Here is a 23,249-nt window from a genome sequence, read left to right as displayed (position 1 = left end):
GTGCAAATCCAGGGATTCAGCTGTTCACATCAGAGCTGTAAGTGTACATTTCAACCTACACCAGGGGTCGGCATCCCGCGGCTCTAGAGCTGCATGCGGCTCTTTAGCGCTGCCCTAGTGGCTCCCTGGAACTTTTTCAAAAAATGTTTGAAAATGGAAAACGATGAGGGAGGTAAATATATTTTTTGTTTTAATATGGTTTCTATAGGAGGACAAACAATCTTAACGTTTTCCAATGCTGTAAAAGTGTGTAGAATATTTAATTTCAACATTTCTGTCAACGAAGATTTGCGTCATAGCCTGCGACACACGTTTCTATCAGCAGGGCGGGATGCCAGGCAGGTAGCTGTTGTAAACAAACCGGCGGCTGTGTGATGCGCCATGGAGCGCAAGCTGTCTTTAGCAGGTCGCACACCAGAAGCGCCGCTCGGCGGCGCGCCGCGTAGCGCCACGCAGCGCCACGCAGCGCCATGTATTTTAGAATTGTAATCATAGGTTTCTATCAGGATACACACACCGGCGCCGCAAGTCGGCGGCTGTCGGCGGTGCCCGGCAACGGCTCAGGACGCAGTTCATTTTTCAGCCGCACCACAGATCGCCATCTGATTAGTTTCATGTTAAATATCATTCGAATGTGCGCGTCTGGTGTGTGATACTTTAAACTGTCATGTACGCCCCGTGTCGCGGCGCCGAGCGGTGCTTCTGGTGTGCGACCTGCTTTTGCCAAAGATGTACAGCGGGGCACGCTCTCTCATTTTCCCTCCCTGAGAGAATTCAAAGAAGCCCATCCCGATCACTCACTCAACGGTGATTATTTACAAGGTGCGATTGTTGATATGCAAACTGCATTTGGGAGCAGATTTTGCGAGTTGAGAAAGGAAAAAACGAGACTGTCTTTCCTTTACACACCCCTGGAGATTGACCCTTCCTTTACACACCCCTGGAGATTGACCCTTCCTTGTTGAGCACATTCCCAGGAATGACTCGAGCTGATCTTGAAATGGAAATGGCAGGCTGCGTTGTATTGCACTGTTTGTTGCCCAGATAAGGGGCACGTTGTGCACGTTCATTTTGATGTTGTTTTTTTGAATCCTCAAAATAAAAAAAACATAAAAAAATCTGATTTCTTTATTGCATTTCTTTAATTTCATCAAAGCAAAACATAATGCAATAATATTGTAATGAAGTTAAACTTGAACATTAAACATAATTCATTAATACTGTAATGAAGTTAAACTTGATAATTAAACATAATGCATTAATATTGTAATGAAGTTAAACTTGATCATTAAACAATTCATTAATATTGTAATGAAGTTAAACTTGAACATTAAACATAATTCATTAATATACTGTAAGTTAAACTTGAGACGGCATCGTACAACAGAGTAGTCACGTGGCGCGTCATTCTCTACAGGATGCACTGCAGGGAAATGAACATTTAATCATGAAGGCTCAGTATGTATTTGTAGCCAACGAAGTCATTTTTATAGTAGGCTAATATAAATACATACAGCATGTGTTGCCATTATTATAAGGCTTATATAAGGCTTTTAATTTTTTGCGGCTCCAGACATATTTGTTTTTGTTTTTTTTGGTCCAATATACTTCTTTCAACATTTTGGGTTGCCGACCCCTGACCTACACATACAAATATTATTATCACAAGTGCTCACATTTACATTTGCAAGCTCTCGAGTTTCGCAACTGATTTGCCTTCATGTGTGAGCAGCGTGTTATGATACGTGTTAGCGAAAAAATAAATAAATAACTTCACTGCTACACGTGAATCACGCGTAACGTCTGGCTTGACACTTCACTGCCACACGTGATTTACGTAACATCTACGTGACGTCAACGTCACGTCTGCATCTTAAATTGGATGGATTTAATAGCAAAAAAAAATTTTTTTAAGACGTCAGTGAGACGTTCAGTGAGACGAGTGCACGTTGCAGCGTCAGGTTAAGAGCTTGGAGGTATGGCGCTCCTCCAAGCTCTTTAACCTGACGCTGCAACGTGCACTCGTCTCACCGAACGTCTCACTGAACGTCTCACTGACGTCTTAAAAAAAAATTTTTTTTGCTATTAAATCCATGCAATTTAAGACGCAGACGTGACGTAGATGTGACGTTGACGTCACGTAGACGTCACGTAAATCACGTGTGGCAGTGAAGTGTCAAGCCAGACGTTACGCGTGATTCACGTGTAGCAGTGAAGTTATTTATTTATTTTTTTGCTAACACGTATCATAACACGCTGCTCACACGGCTCAGTGCAGTGTGTGAGGCAGTGCACAATTTTCTTGCCCTTTATGGCGTGCGGAATAGGTCAATAACTTGACGCTGCAACATGCACTCGTCTCACTGAACGTGACGTCTGCGTCTGCCGAACGTGACGTCTTCGTCTGCCGAACGTGTCGTCTGCGTCTGCCGAACGTGTCGTCTGCGTCTGCCACATTACTGTTCCGTAATAATTTGTGTAATAATTCTTTATTATACCTATTCATTCTCTATCATTGTTTTCACTTATCCACAGTTATGTTTCATTTGCAATTAAGTGCTTTTTACCTTTCTTATTTATAGTTTTTTATTTCAAATGGTAAATAATTATACAAATGATTTAAACATTTTGGTATGCCATATATGGTTATTCCTATATTGCTTCTTTTATTGTGGTTACAGCTGAATGGTGTGTGTCTACAGTTTGCAGCAGTGTGTGTGCACACCTGATGGCTGTGTTTGACCTATAGTTCATGTGTGTGCTCATATGAAAGCCTTTGCTTTGAAATTGCAAGGAAACTCCATTATGAAAAATGTCTGTGTCAAAAGCATCCAAGTGTGTTTAGTGATTTGCAAATGACTGTGTGTAATGTTTTGCAAACAGTATGAAGCTATGTGCCTACAGTTGTGCAGATCTAGCCTTGTGTTTTGCTCCATGATTGTACGGTTTTGCTAATTGTAGGAAAAGTTTAATTTTAGTGTGTTAGCACTCATGAAAAACTGTAACTGGGTATTAGGTATTAACTAGACTATTATATTTATCTACAATACATTTGTTAGCAGTAGTATAGTTGTAAATATTAGTCTTCAATAAATATGTTTAACAGGAGTTATAAATAAATAATCTTCAATAAATATGGAAGGCAATGTTGCAGTATGGAAGAGGAAGCACGGAAGGGAGGAAGATTGGTAAACAGGAGACAGGGGATGGGATTTTTTTATATATTGAAATGTACACATCACCAGAAAGCTGAATAAAACACTTTACATTTGTTGTATGGTTTTTATTAGGATAGGGCAATATTTAGCTTTCAGTCTATCACTGTTTGGTGAATACAGTATGTTCATGTACTTTATAGCAATACCTCTGAAACAAATCAAACCCAGATTATATAAGTATTAGTCAGGTAGAAATTATACGAGTGTTTAAGATTGAGATCAGCAGTGTGTAAATGAAGCAAACAGATTTATCTTGAATGAGGCGTGTGTGTTCTGTACGGTGTTAAAATTGTGTTTTGTTACAGTGTTGTAAAGTTTTGGATGAAGTGTTTCATTTTGCAAAAGTTCTGATGTGTTCTGCTGTTTGTGTGTGTGGATGTGGAAATTTTGTGTAGTGTTTTGACAAAATGAGCCTTCATTTCAAAATTGTGCTTGAGCAATCAAAAAAAAAAATACTGTAAATAAACATTGACTCACTTACAGTTTTTTTTACACACAATTACTTGTACTTCAGACACAATGACTGCAACATGTGACTGATGTACTAACCCCCTGAACCAATGCAGCTAAACTACAAGCACAATTCCTGCTTTACACTCAAACTGCAGGTTTAAAACACACTTTTTTTTCAAAACACTACACACAATTCTCTGTATTTGGCACAAATTTCATGCAGAAAATCTCTTGTTTTAACAAGGAACACACTGTCATTCTCCCAAGCTCTTAAGTGTAGTAGTAGTAGTAGTAGTAGTAGTAGTAGTAGTAGTAAATTTTATTATTATATTGTTCACTTGTGGTTGTGATATTGTTCATTAGTGTTCTTGTAGTTGGATTAAGCCTTAAAGCCAAGTTAACATTATTGTTGCATTTCCATTACTATATAATATTTTGTGTACTTTGAGATTTGCTTCCGAGAGTGAATAAAGCGTGAGTATTTTATTTTGTTTATCTTTACACCTGTTTATAGTTGAGAGAAATCTCAGGGAATTTTGTAATTTGATTTTCATCTTTTTTTTTTTTTTGTATTGGGTAAGCTTGTCCTCTAAACTTTGTTAGCTGCTTTCTGTTTGTTCAGGCTATACTCACTCAGTTTGACAGTTTAATAGAAATATAGAAACTAATTCTATGGTTTATTTTTTTTCCAAACCATGTGTTAACTATTTACTCTGGGGCTGAGGATTTAAGTGTTTACCAGGTTTTTAGTTCTAATTCAATATTTTACTAAACCTCTTCATATAACACCTTTTTAAAATATAGGACCGTTAAGAGATGGTGTCAATTTTTTTGGCCACTCAATGGATGTAAACACAATGATGAGATCTAGTCTAACTCATCTGCATTAAATGTTTTTTTAAAGAGATCATCTTCAAGACTGTTGCTGTCAAACATTGTTTACATAGTATAGTCAGTGTAATGGTGAAGGAATTGACCAAATATGCCTATTAGTGGAGGGTTGGCGAAGAAAATTTTCTGCTCGCTTGTAAATGTATTTTTTTTAATATGTTTTTAAAATAATAAATATATAGTATTTTACTTTGATACATTTGTGGCTGCTGTATTTTGTAGTTTATATTGATACACGTAAAATTGATGGATTTAGGATTTTATTTAAAAATGTGGTTCAGTGTATTTTTGCCCATCTCTGCTCCCCGTGTTGGCTTGGGTTTCCTCCAGGTGCTCTGGTTTCCCCCACAAGTTCAAAGGGGTGTGTGTGTGTGAGCGTGCGTTTATTTATATTTATATATATATATATATACACACACACACACATTATAATTACAAATATGTATATGAATGTTCAATTTTGTAATACATTTTAACTATATCATGTTTTATAATATAAAATCCTATTTTCCCATAATTTTCAGTTAATGATTCAATAACTCTCTTAAAAAAAAAAAACATCTTTTATTAGATTAATCATCGTTAGAATTATATTACATATTTAGATGGTTGTTTTTTTACCGCCTATTGTTGTAATGTAATTTGTACAGAATTATTCAGTCATAAATTTGAGTTATTAAATCATTATTTTGACTTTATCTTGTACTTTTGATTTAGTAAATTATAATTTTGGCTTTGCTTACCTTACATCGTTTGCACAAAGTAATGTTTTGTCTTGGTGATTGGAGCTTGCAGCTATAAAAAATATATAAAAATATCTAGTGCAAAGTTCTGCAAACAAATATATATATATATATATATATAGTTTAGTAATTTATGACATGTTATATACGGTATGAGAATGTAGAATCTGCAGCCACTTCATCTGACAAAACTTCAATTACTGTCTGGTTTGGATCAGCCACCAAATCAGACATAAGACTGCAGCGGACTGTCAGGACAGCGGAGAGGATTAATTCTGTGCACCTGCCCAACATCCAGATCTCTACACATCTTTATCGATCTTTATTATTAGATTGGTTGCTACCTGTTTTTATAGTCATAAATATACACAACCCTTACTGTTTATGATTTGTAACCAAAATGTTGTATTATTTACTTTACTTATTTACTATATATGTGTGTACTGTATGTATATGTGCTCCTGAAAAAAAAAAAAGCACAAAACATTTCTTGTGTTTGCACACACTTGTCAAATAAATCTCATTCTGATTTCTCTGGACACATTTTTTTTTAAGAAATCTCAGCAGCTGAATAACAAACATTATCATTATACATTATTATGCCATCAAACATAACATTACAGAAGATGTCTGGCCTTTCATAATACTAAATATCTGCTACAGATCATTGACTGCAAAACGTTTATTGTGATTTTAATTAAATGACATTATACATTTTAAAATAAGCAGTTTCAAGAATGAATAAATGATAGCACTTTAAAAAATGAGACTAGTTTAAAAAAAACGTGTTAACACGTCATTTACGTAAATGACGTGTTAACACGTACCAACGTGTTAACGCGTAAATTACGTGTTAACGCGTAAATTACGTGTTAACACGCAATTACGCGTTAACACGTTTGTTGCAGACGTTTTGGCCCCAACGGCCTTCCATACTGACTTGTTACATGACGTCTGCGTCTACCTTTTTTTTTTTAAATATATATATTTGAGCAGTTTTTAGTGCGTCTGTCTGCTTTTTGCCGGCTAACTTATACAATATACAATAATTATGTGCAAATTAAATATAAATATGTTAATTTATAATGATATTTGTTTTCAAGATAGCATTAAAACGTATAAAAAATGTATAACATCTCCGGAGGTAAAGTTTAAGTTGTTTAATGATATATTCATGTCGTTTGGTTTTGTAAAATCCTTTTTTAATTTGTTTTACATTTGAGTCTTATTGTGTTTTTAATTTTTTACATGTTTAATGTGTCCTACGGCATATCAGTGATGACCAACTCATCGATCACTATCACCTGTTAGATCTGATACTTTTGCTGTAAAATATTAGAAAAATAGAAAATTACATTAACCATTACTGTGTTGTTTTTAAAGCACCTTTCTTCCTTATTTTACGTTTAAAACATAATATTAGGGTTCTTTGACAAATAAAAAAACATAAAATTTTTTATTTTTCATTTGTTTCCTTTCTTTTTTGAAAGAAAATGTATATTTTTATTCACCAATAATGTTACATTGATAGTATTTATATTTTGAATAATAATTTGCCAGGATTCAATCAATCAATCCTATAAAAATATCATAGAAAAACATTTAACAGCACAACTTTGACAATACACTGAAGGATCATGCGACATAATAGTGTAAAAAAATTTTACTTTGCATCACATAAATAAATAAGTATATTAAAATAGAAAAGCATTATTTTAAATTGTAATATTATTTCCTAATATTACCCAAACCCTGAACCATTCATAATAATAACCAAAACAGTGATTTTTAATCCTAAAACGTTGAATAGCCTAATGTTATTTGAAATAATTAAAAGTAATTAAAATTTGCTTTAAATGTTACATCTAAACTAAAAACTAAAATCGCCAGTAGGTGGCAGAATGTCACTATTACAGTTTTTCCCAATTGTTTACACACAATTACTTGTACTTCAGACACAATGACTACAACATGTAACTGATGCACCAACCCCCTAAACCAATGCAGCTAAACTACAAGCACAATTCCTGCTTTACACTCAAATTGCAGGTTTAAAACACACTTTTTTTCAAAACACTACACACAATTCTCTGTATTTTGCATGCAGAATCTCTTGTTTTAACAAGGAACACACTGTCATTCAGAATTGTAAAGTCAGTTGTCCTACTTTGTATACTAACTCATCACATGAGAAAACATCTGTCACACAGAATTGCAATTTAGGAATCAGAGCTCATCTGGTTTATAACTGGTACACTGTCCACCCATGTTTTTTAGTTGTTTATCTCCTTCCATATTCTCCATTCCTTACTCATATTAAAGAATTTTTTCCTGCTTGGGGATGGAAAGTGTATGCCGAAATCCACACTTTATTTTTCGTTTTTTACTAACAGTATTCTGTAAATCCTTCTGTTAATGGCAAATGAAGACCACATTATGTGCACGTTTGTGTTGGTTGGGATGAACACTCTGTAAACTGAAAATACAGTAAAATATATTTGGTATTTGTGTGTTTTGTATAAAAACAATATTCTGAAGTATTTTACAATGCACTTCTGTAGGCCTATGAATGTCTGTAGTAACTGTAACACTAAACGAAAAAGGCTGACAGTAAGTCATGATGAATGGAGAAAAAGTGGTCATAGTGTTTTACATTAAGCACATCAGTGTTCAACTGATCTTATAAATGTCTATTGATGTGATGGTTTGTGTGCGTCATTTGAAAACAAAATACCATGTTGAGAAGAAATTACATTGTGTTGATTGTGTTTCATTTTGCAGGAGAATTGAAGGGTTTCGCCCAAGAGTTCTGACAATATGAGGCATAGTGGCATACTTTCAGAAAATGTGTGTAAACAATTGGGAAAACTGTAAATTGTGTGGATTTCAGTCATACACATTTTCCATCCCCAAGCAGAAAAAAAAAATCTTCAATAGGATTAAGGAAAGGAGACTATGGAAGGAGATAAACAACTAAAAACATGGGTGGACAGTGAACCAGTTGTGAACCAGATGAGCTCTGATTTCTAAATTGCAATTCTGTCTGACAGGTGTTTACTCATGTGATGAGTTAGTATACAAAGTAGGACAACTGACTTTACAATTGTGAATGACAGTTTGTTCCTTGTAAAAACAAGAGATTTTCTGCATGAAATGTGTGCCAAATGCAGAGAATTGTGTGTAGTGTTTTGAAAAAAAAGTGTGTTTTAAACCTGCAGTTTGAGTGTAAAGCAGGAAATGTGCTTGTAGTTTAGCAGAATTGGTTCAGGGGGTTAGTACATCAGTCACATGTTGTTGTCATTGTGTTTGAAGTACAAGTAATTGTGTGTAAAAAACTGTAAGTGAGTAAATGTTCATTTACAGTTTTTTTTTTAGTTTTTTTATTGCTCAAGCACAATTTTGAAATGAAGGCTCATTTTGTCAAAACACTACACACAATTTCCACATCCACACACACAAACAGCAGAACACATCAGAACTTTTGCAAAAATGAAACACTTCATCCAAAACTTTACAACACTATAACAAAACACAATTTTAACACTGTACAGAACACACACGCCTCATTCAAGATAAATCTGTTTGCTTCATTTACACACTGCTGATCTCAATCTTAAACACTCGTATAATTTCTACCTGACTAATACTTATATAATCTGGGTTTGATTTGTTTCAGAGGTATTGCTATAAAGTACATGAACATACTGTATTCACCAAACAGTGATAGACTGAAAGCTAAATATTGCCCTATCCTAATAAAAACCATACAACAAATGTAAAGTGTTTTATTTAGCTTTCTGGTGATGTGTACATTTCAATATATTTCAATTAAAAGAATCCTATGCCCTGTCTCCTGTTTACCAATCTTCCTCCCTTCTGTGCTTCCTCTTCCATACTGCAACATTGCCTTCCATATTTATTGAAGATTATTTATTTATAACTCCTGTTAAACATATTTATTGAAGACTAATATTTACAACTATACTACTGTTAACAAATGTATTGTAGATAAATATAATAGCCTAGTTTATACCTAATACCCAGTTACAGTTTTTCATGAGTGCTAACACACTAAAATTAAACTTTTCCTACAATTAGCAAAACCGTACAATCATGGAGCAAAACACAAGGCTAGATCTGCACAACTGTAGGCACATAGCTTCATACTGTTTGCAAAACATTACACACAGTCATTTGCAAATCACTAAACACACTTGGATGCTTTTGACACAGACATTTTTCATAATGGAATTTCCTTGCAATTTCAAAGCAAAGGCTTTCAAATGAGCACACACATGAACTATAGGTCAAACATAGCCATCAGGTGTGCACACACACTGCTGCAAACTGTAGACACACACCAATCAGCTGTAACCACAATAAAAGAAGCAATATAGGAATAACCATATATGGCATACCAAAATTTTTAAATCATTTTTATAAATATTACCATTTGAAATAAAAAACTATAAATAAGAAAGGTAAAAAGCACTTAATTGCAAATGAAACATAACTGTGGATAAGTGAAAACACTGATAGAGAATGAATAGGTATAATTAAGCAGAAATGAGAGCAATGTGCTGCAAACCCTTGAAGCAGACGCAGACGTGACGCAGACGTCACGTTAAAGCAGCGGAACAGTAATGTGGCAGACGCAGACGACACGTTCGGCAGACGCAGACGTCACGTTCGGCAGACGCAGATGTCACGTTCAGTGAGACGAGTGCACGTTGCAGCGTCATGTTATTGACCCATTCCGCACGCCATATGGAGGAACGCCATACGTTGGGGCCAAAACATCTGCAGCGTGTTGTGTGTGTCTGTCTGTGTGTGTGTCTGTGTCAGGCCCGTTGAGGGGTGTCAGGGGTGGAGTGAGCGACATATCTGAGTAGGGGCGAGAGGGGGGTGTGCAATGTATTTAACGACCGGTTTGCAAGAAATTATCATTCATTTGCGGGCATTTGGGAGTCTCTGTGCACTTGCGGGATACTCCTAGTCTTAGCAACTGGATGAATGTAAAGGAGGATTAAGGAAAATTGTTTCTACTCTATAATTAATGTTCTCAACTCACAGCAATAAAACTTTATAATGAGTGCAACAGTTTGTATTCTATAGTTTATTATTATAATTTTTCATTTTCCATATCGGCAATTCCTGTATTTTGGCATTTTTTTGCAGTCCACTTAGAATCCAACATGTAAATCAATGTTTTCTTTATTAGCATTGATTGTTTTGATATTTAGATGTCATTAACATGCCTGTGTTTTAATTTCTGTAATAAATATGGCTGTCAAGCCAGGATCTTGATGGTTTATTGTGGGTATGTTGTTTACATGAAGAAATCTGTGTTACAAGTTATACAAAAATTCTATTAAATAATTATATTTTGAATTTAACCATTTTTTGTCTTGCGTTTACATTAAATTTACATTTAAATACAGCAATTCTCCATAGCAACAGAGAAGGCTCGGCTGAGCGAAAAAAATACTTTACTGCATCACTATTTTTGTTAAATAGATTTTTGTACCTTAATTGGGTTCCAGATGCAGTTTATAAACTTGTAGCGGAGTTTGATCGGGATATTCCATTACGCTGCATTTTTGAAGTTTGCAATCGGGTGCTCTCTGTTTACGCAACGTTAGCTCTGTTAGCGCGGTAATTTAGACAATAGACTGTTGACAGAGTAACTTTAACGTTCGTTTATAAAGGTTAAAACGATGCTTGTGCAGTTGTGTCGAATAGTATGCACTTATGGGAGTTATATGGTACGTCTAAATAACTGTCTTTTGCAGACAGCAAGATATATGCTATAGGCTAGTTAACCTTAGCATAGCTTCCCGTCACTTTTTATTAACTTGAAACTCCTCAAATACATTTGGGCACCATGAAAAAAATTAGACTGCTGCTGAGCCATTTCTTGGTCCTCCACCAGTCAAAAAAAAAAACTTCATGTTCTTTGTGGAAGCATTTTACAGTCAGTGGTGCTGCAGATAAAACAAAGTGATACTGTATAATGTGTGCAAAAGTGAAATCAGCAATGGCAGAGATATTAAACATCTGTCAACATCTTCTATGCATAATCATTCATTTTCTTTTTCAGCTAAGTCCCTTTATCAATCTGGGGTTGCCACGGTGGAATGAACCACCAATTTATCCAGCATGTGTTTTACGCAGTGGCTGCCCTTCCAGCTGCTACCCAGCACTGGGAAACATCCATACACTCTCTTTCACACACATACAATAGGGACAATTTAGCTTACCCAATTCACCTATATTGCATGTGTTTGGACTGTGGGGGAAACCGGAGCACTCGAAGGAAACCCACGCCAACATGGGGAGAACCCAGTCGAGGCTCGAACCAGCAACCTTCTTGCTGTGAGGCGACAGTGCTACTCACTGTGCCACCGCGCAACCCTCTATGTAATGTATTATCACATGCACTAAAAGCATCCTCTCCTGATACTGTCTGTGAACCCCCCACAAGCATTAATCCCCTCATCAGCACAGCTATGTTCTGCTAAATCCTCCACTAGCACCAAACCATCAATCACATATCCAATAAACACACACACACACACACACAAAGTGCTGCAGTGAAATGTGTTACTCTCTCCTCAATACTGACCATACAAAAAAAAAAAACTGAACAGCAAAAAACACAAAATAATTATTTTAAATTTTAAAGTTTTAAATAATTAAAAACTGTGTCAACTCTCAATAAAAAGTTTAAAATAATTACAAAAAACAGAAATAAAGTTGACAACACCGAAAAACCAAAGGATCCAATATTTTATTGTTATAATTATTATTTACTTAAACAATTCTTATGACAACAAACTTTTTTTATTGTTTCTAATATAAATTCATAGGTGGAAACACTGTTCTAAAAAATACTTAGCAACAAACTCACAACCTTGGACTGGACAGTGGAGCTTTTGTGTGTGGATAACTATGTGTATCATGTTTTTGTGATTCCTTGTGATGATGTGCACATGTTACCTTACTGAGATGATGGAATTTAATTTTGGCTTAGTTGCCAGAAAGATACATATAACTGTTAGCATCTGCACATTATGGCAGTATGCAACATCCAATAAATACATATACTTAAACAAAAGTATATGTAAATATGTATATATAAAATCTAAAGGTAGTGTGTTGAAGCAGGGCTGGAGCTAAATTCTGCTGGGCTGCGGCCCTCCAGGAGTTTGACATCCCTGGTACATAGCATATTTTCAAAGGAACTGCCTACATGTATCACAATTATTCACATATCATTGAATAAAAACAATAAAAATATAAAATCTTCATCCAAAGCAAAAAATAATTAAATAAATAATAAAAATAATAATAATAAATAATCTGATCCTCATGTTGTTCCAAACCTGTAGTAATAAAATAAATAAATAAATAAATAAAATAACCTGATTAATATATTTATTTAGGAAAGCCTTTATACTATACTGGTAATGCCACTTTTACCTACTTCTTTTGAAGTTTTCCAGACAAATTCATTGAGTCTCTGCAAAAATGTATGTACGTGCTGTTTAAGATATTTTTTAAATAACACATTTTTACTAGTTATTTAGCAAAATAGTAATATTCAGCTTAAAGTGCAATTTAAAAGCTTAACTATAGGCTAAACTAGGCAAATTAGATTAATCATAGAAAAGTAAACAAAGTTATAAAAATGATTGTGATAATTTGGTTGCTCTGTGTAAATATTTGTGGCTTTAAATGCATCTCATTGATATCTTTACCTTTTAATTAGCTCTGTGACATTGACATTGGTTGACTCCTGATACTCAATGTTAAAAGCATAACAGGGACCAAAGAAAACACAGAGATGGCTGAAGAGAAATTAAGCTTATCATCAATGCATTGTCTCACTATCTCCTCATTACTGACCATTCACATACCAAATCTGAACAGTATATATATATATATATATATATATATATATATATATATATATATATATATATATATATATATATATAGCAACATAAAGCATCAGAGTACATGGGGTAATAATGGTTGAGCAGTAATTTACCATTTATTATCACAGTAACTATCTGTAATGGGTACATAAAGTAAATTACTGTAATTTATTCTTTGCACTGCAAAATTTCATACAAATCCTGCTCCTTTTACAGTAAAATACTGTTTCCTTTTATTACAGCAAAACACTGGCTATTTTACAGTTATATACTGCATAATCTACAGTAAGGGTTAACAGTGTAGGTATACTTGAAACACCCAGGCAGGTGTGTTGAGGCAAGTTGGAGCTAAACCCTGCAGGGACACCGGCCCTCCAGGACCGAGATTGGTGACCCCTGGTGTAAAGTGTAAAACTTAATAAGATGTTTTATTTTACTACGTACAGTTTTGTGTTTGTTGTGTGATAGAAATTTGCATACTAGACGTGTAGAACTGGCGGTCTAGACAGAGGACAATCACGCCGTCCTCTGCCCGACAGTAAAAACTTAATTTTGCGGGTTATAGACAGCTTTTGGGCTGGAAAAAGGCAACTATATCTGGCAACTCTGTGGACTGGCCATAGGTTGCACCGTGGCTTGAAGATCAACCTGGCCTGTCACCGTGAAAATACCCCACCCTCCAGCATGTGAAATGGGGCGCATTGTGCGGTATAAATACAACGTATAGAACATAATATAAAACCGTCAAATACGCTAGGATATTAACAACACTTTTAAACCTTAACAGGCTTTTTTACAGTAGAATACTGGCAACACTGTTGCCAGCTACTCACTGTAAAAGTTTGATTACAGATACAGTGAGTAGCTGGCAACAGTGTTGCCAGTTATTTACTGCAACCGAACCATTACAGTGAGTAGCTTGGAACAGTGTTGCCAGTTATTTACTGTAATAGAGTAGTAGTGGTAACTAACTGAAAACTGTGTACAGTTAATTATGGTACTGAAATTTTACAATTCACAGCATTATACTGCATACACATTAATAGTATGTCATAGTGTTACTAAAATTAATTAGTATTCTTACCTGTTATTAAAAATAAGAGGCATAAAAATTCAGACAAATGTATTTTATTATTTTGGCAGCAAACAAATATACAACAGAAAATGTATAACAAAATTAAGAAATCAGCAGATATAAATATTGTCTTACATATTACTGAGAGTCACAGGTCTGCACAGTAAGGCTGCGGTCACACAAACGTTTGAGCATGCGAAATTCTGTCATACGGCACTGCAAAAAGGAGTGGGATTAAACAAAATAATTATTGAAAAAGCGAGCGACTTGATCTTTGATTGGTCTAAAGCAATCACATGATGTGATTCCGCAGGTCAGAGTTCTCCAAGCTTGAACTTTCCAATGCTGCAAACTGTAAAATTTGTCGTATGAGCTTGCATTCCAGGTCTGCTGCATTCACATGCGTATAAATGGAAGTTTATAGGAAGAATAGTGCAGTGTGATGTAACATTTATATTGTAACATATATGCTGGATGTAACACTTTCCTGAGAAAGGCTTTGAATATGGACCAGTGAAATCAGAAGCCTAGATTCGTCTGCAGAGAACCAGGGTGTCACAACAATAATGAACCACTCACACAACGAATAAGGTTTTTAACTGATTGTATTGTCTTGTATTCAATTGTAAAGTCTCAATTTATCAGCAAATATATCATAAGAAACAAAAAAAATTGTCAGAAGGTACAAAAATATTCAATATCAAATAAAATAATAAAATAATGTTTCACAAATGTTTCTCTTTTGATTTCTACAGGTTTCAAATAAAAAATTTACTCAACAGGTAAGTATATTTTAGGTAAGTATAACCACCTTTACTCAATACTGTTGATGTCATATAACTAAAATAATCCTATGTTTTTACAGGTTTCACTTTCAACTCTTTTCAATTTCTCAGAAAAAATAAATAAACTTCAATCTTTATCAGTAAAATAAATTACCCTTGTAAGTAAATAATTCAATCTTGATGAAATAAAATATTAAAGAAATTATTTTCTGAATTAATTTCTCAATTTTGTGTATGTATTCTACTTCTCTAATCTGTGCAAGTTTGTAAAAAAAACTAATAAAACAAATCCAAACCTATTACCACTTGGTAAATCAACAATAAATGAAATAACAAACCAATAAAACAGTTCACTTGAAATCACTTCACAGTTCTCTCTTTTCTTTCAATAAACTCAGTTTCTTAAAAGTCTTTTCTTTTCCTGCAAAAGACAGTCAGTATGTGTATATTCACCTTTTTAGTGAATATAAAATATCTCAAGGAGCAACAACGAAATGTCTGTCACTCAGTTTCTCTGTTTGTGAATCCTTTTCCCAAAAGAAATCATTGAATGACTGTGTGTGCTTGTAGTTCAGTTTCCTACCGTCCTGATCGGCAACAAGTATCAGTTTCACACAATGACAATTTGAAGTTCGGTTCGTATGGCTCGCCAGTCCCAACCCCTTTAGCGAACACAGGAGTTAGAACGAATCCAGAATCCAATAAGCTCCAATCCCAATCCAGCATCAAATCAACAGATCACACAGGAGCACAACGATGGCACCAATCCAGGTAAAGGAGGAAAAATAAAACAAACAAACAACAACAAAAAAAAACCTGACCTTGAAAACAAGGTCACAAAATCATCATTAATATAACAATACATTTCACATATAAAACCATATTCACATTTTCTTATAATATCATTAAGAATTAAATGAACTTATAATACATATTCACTTACATTTGACTTAGAATGAGCACTATTTCTAATACATTTACATTTATTAACTAATAAATGAAACAAAAATTAACTCACCAAAACCAGATGAACTTTTAATCTTTTTAATGTGAAGAAATTCTTCACTCAATCCTTTCGCTGATTCTCTTTTTCAGCATGTAACTTTAATCGCGTTTCCTTTCAGATGATCTCCTAATGGAGCTAGTTACACATTAGCCAGGCTACTTGTAATCAGCTCTGTCGCAATCATTAACTAATTAAACTATATTTATCTCACATAAACGGTTTCTTCTAGCATCACTTCCTTCTATATTGTCTTTAGACACATATAATTCAACATTAAATCAAAAAATCTCTTATTTTCTAGTTCAATACAACTTAATGTAGAGAGAGATCTAAAACTGCCACTGCTCCGCCGATGCGAGTGCGCGCGAATTCTACCCGCGTCAGTGATCGGAACCGGAAAGACGTCACATGATATTCTAAACTCTTATAGATCGTTTTTTTACAGGTAAAAAATATTTTAATGTATTCTAATTGGCTATAAAGGTAATTTGTAAAACAGAAAGAGAAAAACTATAAGTTCAGCATATTTAATTAATTAATTCTAATCCTGTTTCTGTTGGTAACCTGGGTTACATGGAGGTAAACGTTCCGTTCAATATTCCATGAAAACGGTCTGGTTTCAATTTCCAGGGCAATTTAGATTACTCGGGGACGAAAAGTCTGGCCTAAAAATATTCCTGCTGACAAGTAACGAGTTTGGGACACTTCACAGAGCTGTCCTAAATGACTCTCTGCCGACTTCAAAAGAACATGGCAGATAAGATAAGAGGAGAAAAAAAACATTTGTCAGCCCTCTCCTCACAGAAGAAAAAGACATTCCTCTCCAATGTTTTTTTTTTATTTAAACAAAGACATTTAGAACCCAAATCTCTTGTTTAATTACACTTTTGTAATGTGTACCATTCCTCATAGTTTATACAAATTCGTATTTTAGGCCCTTTTTAGTTTAAATAATGTAAGGATGTGAGAAATTATGTTGATGTACTTTTAAACCCCCCATGTTTGGTACCGATGGGTTTCTGCTGACATTTTACAACACATGATGCATAGAGCAAGATCATACCTCGCATTGCTTTATTCTTTAATTCCATGTATTAAATGCCTGTCCGCATGCTTTGGGCGGACACTCAAATTTGCATACGAGCAGCCTCGAGACAAAGGAAGGATTCGCGCTCAAACTTTCCCCTGAAATCATTGGTCAGAATGCTGAACGGGTTGTCACGTGACCCGCCCCAGCCGGCATTTCAACGGTGATTCAACGTTGAATCAACGTCAGGTCTATGGTTGGATCAACGTTGAATTACCTTTCGATTTTGCAAATTGGATCAACGTTTATATGGTGACGTTGTTTCACCGTCGGACCACCACCGGTGATTCACCGTTGAAATCACAACGTTGTTTCACTCTTACCTTTTTCATGGGTGAATTATGGTCGTTTTGTAGACGTTGAATGAAGGTTGAATTACCTTTCGATTTTGCAAATTGGATCAACGTTGATACCGTGACGTTGTTTCACCGTCATACATTTCAAGGTAAGTTAAATAGGAATTACATACAACGCAAAGTCCATAAATATAGCAAACAAATTTTTACTAATTAAAAATACACGACACAAATACACAACTTAGCCTGTGTATCAATTTATTTAATACACACCTCATTATTTCATTTATTCTAAATATACAGCAACATTTACAGCATACATCATTAAAACCATGCAGGTTACTATACATGCTCAAATACAGAAAAAGGCATACAATTAAATAGTCACTTTTTAATTAGGTTTCATGAATTAAAGTTAATGTTTACTAACATGAACAAAGAACAAATACTTGTACAGCATTTATTAATCATTTAATTAATTGAAATATGTCCCGATGCTATTAAAATCAAAATGCATGCTTGTTAACATTAATGCACTGAGCTGACATGAACTGTACTTTCTTTATATGAAAGATACTTCATTGTTCTGTTCATGTTAGTAAATACATTAACACTTACTAATACAACCTTATTGTAAAGTGTTACCGTCTTCAGAAAGACAGATACTAACTAAATTAAACTAAGTAACTAAACTACGCTTCAACCATCACAGTCTCCAAAAATACAATTCCGTTTACAAAGTTTACAAAATACCCATTTTTAAAGTGGCTGCAGTAAAAAAAATAAAATAAAAAACATCACTCACAACTAAGAATCACAAGTGAAATACATTACATCTGTTTGAGATTTTATAGGTTGAGAGAAAAACTTAAGGTAAAAGATGGCACTGGGACAAAGAATCAAGTGTAAAACACATAACATCTATATCAGTCTAGCAGTTAAATACATATTTATTTCTCAAACACCAGGTGAGTTTCCTACAAAATCAATAATGAGGTTTGCTATTCCAATTCATTGTGAATGAATGGCTTCACTTTCACAATAGTGAAAACTCATGCTATAATCTAAACCTGACATTACTCCTTCTCTTTGCAGGTCTGCATGCTAAATATTTAGTTTTTTTTTTTGGGGGGGGGGGGGGGGTGGGTTCATAAAGCACATCTATTGTGTTTAGCATTACTGCAGCAAAACTGAGCACCTGTGACAGTGGAACATGTAGACAAATTTTTCAGTAAATCATCAAGAAAATGTGTAGAATATATGGTTTGATTCTCTCTCACAAACACAACAGTAAAAGCAATTTGTTATTCCATTATTATTAGTATCATAAAAATTGCATGTTCACATGGATCTTATAATAATGGCTCACATTTGTGAATGTAGGACCACTATTTCACTATTACATGTCACATTAACTGTTCATATAGGTTCTGTTATTAAGTACTTGTGTCATCCCAGAGACCTGTTAATCTTCAGAACACAAACTAAAATATTTTAGATCAAATGCTCCTCATCCTCTACAGACAGCAATAGTCCCAAGATGGTCATTGTCAAGATAAGGCACAAAACACATTGTCAAAATGTTCCATGTGACTTCAGTGATTTCCACTGAACATACCAAGCTCCAACAACACTTTAGTGAGGCAAAACAAAACAGTAAATACAAATGTGTTTGCGTATATCTCTCCCGCATCAGATCAGCATGTGTGTTTACTACGAGTAGTATGCACACACCATGACCTGTTGTGGCAAAGGCAAACAAGTTATTTTTACAGTACTTACTGTGATTTAACCTTTATGACAAATGTACTGGACCTGTTACACATATCTTTTATGAACACAAATGTCACTGTAACGGATGCTGTTGTTTTGCTCCAGTTATACCTTTAGAGAACACCGTACTAGTCAGACATCCATACAAAAGCAGAGAGTTTGGTCTTGTGTAGCAGAACTGCAATAGATGTCTGTCTGTCTGTCTAGGCGAACACTGGTTTAGGCCATCAGTATGTCCTTGATGAACTCAAATGGAGCTTCCAGAAAACCTGCAATAAATGAAATATGAGGTTACAACTAAGTTGGTATCTGCTATTATACAAAGTGAAATTCAAATATTTATTTTTTATTGAATCCAAATTTGTCCTATAATATCGTCACACTCAATAATTTTGACTCATCCATCTGAATATTCCTAACTAAGAGAAGTGAAGAATTAGGTGTGATATCGTCAGGAAGCCCTTCGCCACCACCGGTGCCAGCATTTCCAGAATTCAAATTTCAGATTCTCAAAAAAATTACTTTTTTTTTTTAACAAAGGCTGATTGAGAAAAACTCTAGAAGGAGTAGCACTTCTACAAAAGTCTGCATGTAGGACAGAGAATAAAAGGGATAGTTCAAAATGTTTATTCTGTCGTCATTTACTGACCACATTGAACACAAAAGAAGATATTTTGAAGAAAGCTGCAAATCTATAACCATTGACTTCTATAGTATTTTTTTCTACTATGGTGGTCAATGTTTACAGGTTTTTAGTTTTTTTTTTTCAGAATAGCCTCTTTTTTTTTTGTTAAACAAAATAAACTCATAATGGTTTTAAACCATTTGGGGAGTAAAATGTGAGTAAATTTTCATTCTTGGGTGAACTATCCCTTTCAGTTGGAAAACACCAGAATTCTTAAGTAGACCCCATTCGCAAGACAGATGATGCATTTCATTTCTCATCTTAATCCTCAAGTTTTTAATATTTAGATTTATTTAAATAGCATGTTTATTTATTTGTTTTAATGACATTTAATAAAAACAACTTCTCAATAACATCACATGTACTGGACCTGCTACACATGTATCACTATTTTTATGAATACAAATTTCACTGTAACAGGTGCTGTTGTTTTGCTCCAGTAATACCTTTAGAGAACACAGTAGTAGTCAGACATCCATACAAAAGCCTTGGTGTGGAATAGCAGAACTGCAGTCTGTCCAGGCTGACACAGGTTTAGGCCATCTGCTTGTTCTTGATGCCCCTCAACTGGACCTTCCAGAAAACCCAGAAAATTAAAACGCATTACACCTCTTATCTACTACTATACAAAGTGTAATTTAAGCATTAATTTCTAACTAAATATATATTTGTTCCCCAATACGGTCACATAGTATAACATCACAACATGATTTCACAATAATAATATCAATATAACAATAATAATAATATCACAAAAATAATATCACAACATAGCCTAACAATCAATAAACAAACAGATTAGAAAGAGAATATCACCAACCAAAGCATCAAGAAGATTTAACAGATAGCTTAGTTAAAGGTAAAGTAAACTTACATGGACAAAGCCTTTTCCATTCAATGATGTGCAAGTTAGTGCGTCTCTGGAGTAAGTTACATCTCTAAAAGCAAAAACAACAACAACAGTGAAACGACAGCAGTTCAGTTTGTAATAATAACACTAATGATACAGTGTATAAAAAGGATATTGTTTTATAACGTTGCTCAGTAACTTTAAACTGCGTTAGGAGTTTATCGCTTTGAATTTGCCATAAAAACGCTTATTTAAACATGTGACATTACCTCAAGGTTAGCTGCGCGTCACCGGAGCGCAAACAAGACTAAAAACCAAACTGGAAAGTTTTAAATGCTTCAAAATTCGAAACACTACACCAAGTCACATTTAAGATACACTGTGTGTAAAACAAAATCGGGGGGTAAATAAAACATTAAAGCATCTAAAAACACGCTTACCTCTGAATTCTGCTGCACTGCTGGTCAGGTGTTCGTAATTAAGTGAAGTGAAGCGCTGAGTCCTCCGATACCATGGTAACCAAACATGTTGAATATTGGGTGAAGCCATGACGTAAATTCAACATACAGATCATGATAAAAAAAAATGTCAACGTTGATTTGTACAAGGATTTCTGTAACTTTTTTCAACCATTTATCATTCAACATTGTTTCAACATTAAAGCAACTACTGACGTATTTTCAACCACATTTCAACGTTGAAGCCTTGTCATATGCAGGTCGGTCGTGTGCCGGCTGGGATGTTTTCCTTATTCAAAAGGAGTTTTTATCACAACGGAAGAGAGACTCACATAAAAAGAGAGACCTCCAGACATGAAAGTCCAGGTATTTTTAGTTATGCGATTAAGCTGTGCCCCTTTTATCAAAAAAGGTGTGTTTGTTTTTATAATCTTGGTGGTCCTTAATGGTGCGTGTGGAACTGAAAGTTTTGTCACTCTTTTATCTGAAATCTCTATTTCCTCGCTTTACTATCTCTCTTTGTTGTTACACGTTCTATAGACCAGATATCTCCACGCGGTTTACCTTTGTTCTGTTTAATGTTATGTTTGTGCGTTTCTCCGTTATCTGTCTAACTAGTCAATAAATCCTATTATGATCAAATGAATTGTATTGTTTGCCTCACGAGAAAATGTCACTGAAATACAGATTCCCCTGCCTAGCTATTATAAGTTGTTTAAAACTTATGAATGATTAATCTGCTTCACAAGAAGTAGGAATTAAATTTCCTTTTTCTAAATGAATAGATCATTACCGTGGCCGCTCGGAAGAGCGGCGGCTCTAGTTATGTTTGTTTGGTCAAGTTAACAATAAATTGATCCAGAATATTAATGATTGATAATAATTCGTTATTGTTGATAATTATTATTCATAATCTGAGAGTCCGCTCGGTCGAACGGGCAAGATCACATACAATCATGTTTATTTGATCAAATTGACTAAAGCTTAAACCAGAATATTAATAATTAAGATTAAACCGTTATTGATGATTATTAATATTCATAAAATGAGCTAATTTCTGTTACAGTGACTAGGACTTTAAGCTGTAACTCTAATTAAACACACCTGATAAAAAAGAAGCAGGGTGGGAACTAAACTCTGCTGCGCTGAAGTTCTTCAGGAACTTGGAGTTTGACCCCCCATGGGATATAGCATACTTTTAAAGCAACTTCCAACATTTATCACAATTACATATCCAATAAAAAAACACATGCGCACACACACACACACACACACACACAGAAAGTGCTGAAGTGAAATGTGTTTCTCTCTCCTCAATGCTGACCATGCATAAAAAAAATGAACAGCAAAAAACACAAAATAATTATTTTATTTTTTAAAGTTTCAAATAATCAAAACATTGCATATGAAATGAACACACACATACTCTATAAATATAGAGTAGATAGACACATGTTTGTCAAACACAGGCACATACTGTGTCAATTCTCAATAAAAAGTTTAAAATAATTATAAAAAACAAAAATAAAGTCGGCAACACCGAAAATCCAAAGAATCCAATCTTTTATTGTTATAATAATCATATACTTAAAAAACCTCATGACAACAAACCCTTCTATTGTTTCAAATATAAATTCATACATGAAAACACAGCTCTGAAAAATACTTAGCAACAAACACAACCTGGGAACTGATAGTGGAGCTTTTGTGTGTGGATGGTTTTTATGTGCATAAAAACTGCTTAGTTGCCAGAAAGATACATGAAACTGTTAGCATCTGTACATTTTGGCAATATCCAATAAATAAATATACTTAAAGTAATGTAAGAAGTTATATGAGGAGAGGCTAACTAGCTAACAATGTAGCTTTCAAGTACACAGTTCAAGTTAACAACAATTTAACTTAAAACACATTTGAACACATTTTACTTACTCATTGTAGATTCTTATTTAAAGCCTAAAACATATCACACTCTACATCTGAATTGAT

At 34.4% G+C, this 23,249-nt stretch overlaps 2 long non-coding RNA genes across 2 annotated transcripts in view; one reads left to right on the top strand and one right to left on the bottom strand.

Moving 5' to 3' along the window:
- LOC147836322 (uncharacterized) overlaps window positions 1-23,249 on the top strand; it is a 309,667-nt gene that overhangs the window by 182,100 nt on the left and 104,318 nt on the right. The gene's annotated exons all lie outside the window — the stretch shown is intronic.
- Window positions 14,358-16,500, bottom strand: LOC147836325 (uncharacterized). The gene is made up of 2 exons (XR_015493606.1): window positions 16,124-16,500; window positions 14,358-15,926 (listed from the first exon to the last, which is right to left on the bottom strand). It is a non-coding gene; the product is annotated as an uncharacterized LOC147836325 (long non-coding RNA).

The sequence above is a fragment of the Danio rerio genome, chromosome 6 (assembly GCF_052040795.2).
Source record: "Danio rerio strain M-AB ecotype USA chromosome 6, GRCz13ab, whole genome shotgun sequence".
Lineage (NCBI taxonomy): Eukaryota > Metazoa > Chordata > Actinopteri > Cypriniformes > Danionidae > Danio > Danio rerio.
This window is presented reverse-complemented; position numbering and strand designations above follow the sequence as displayed.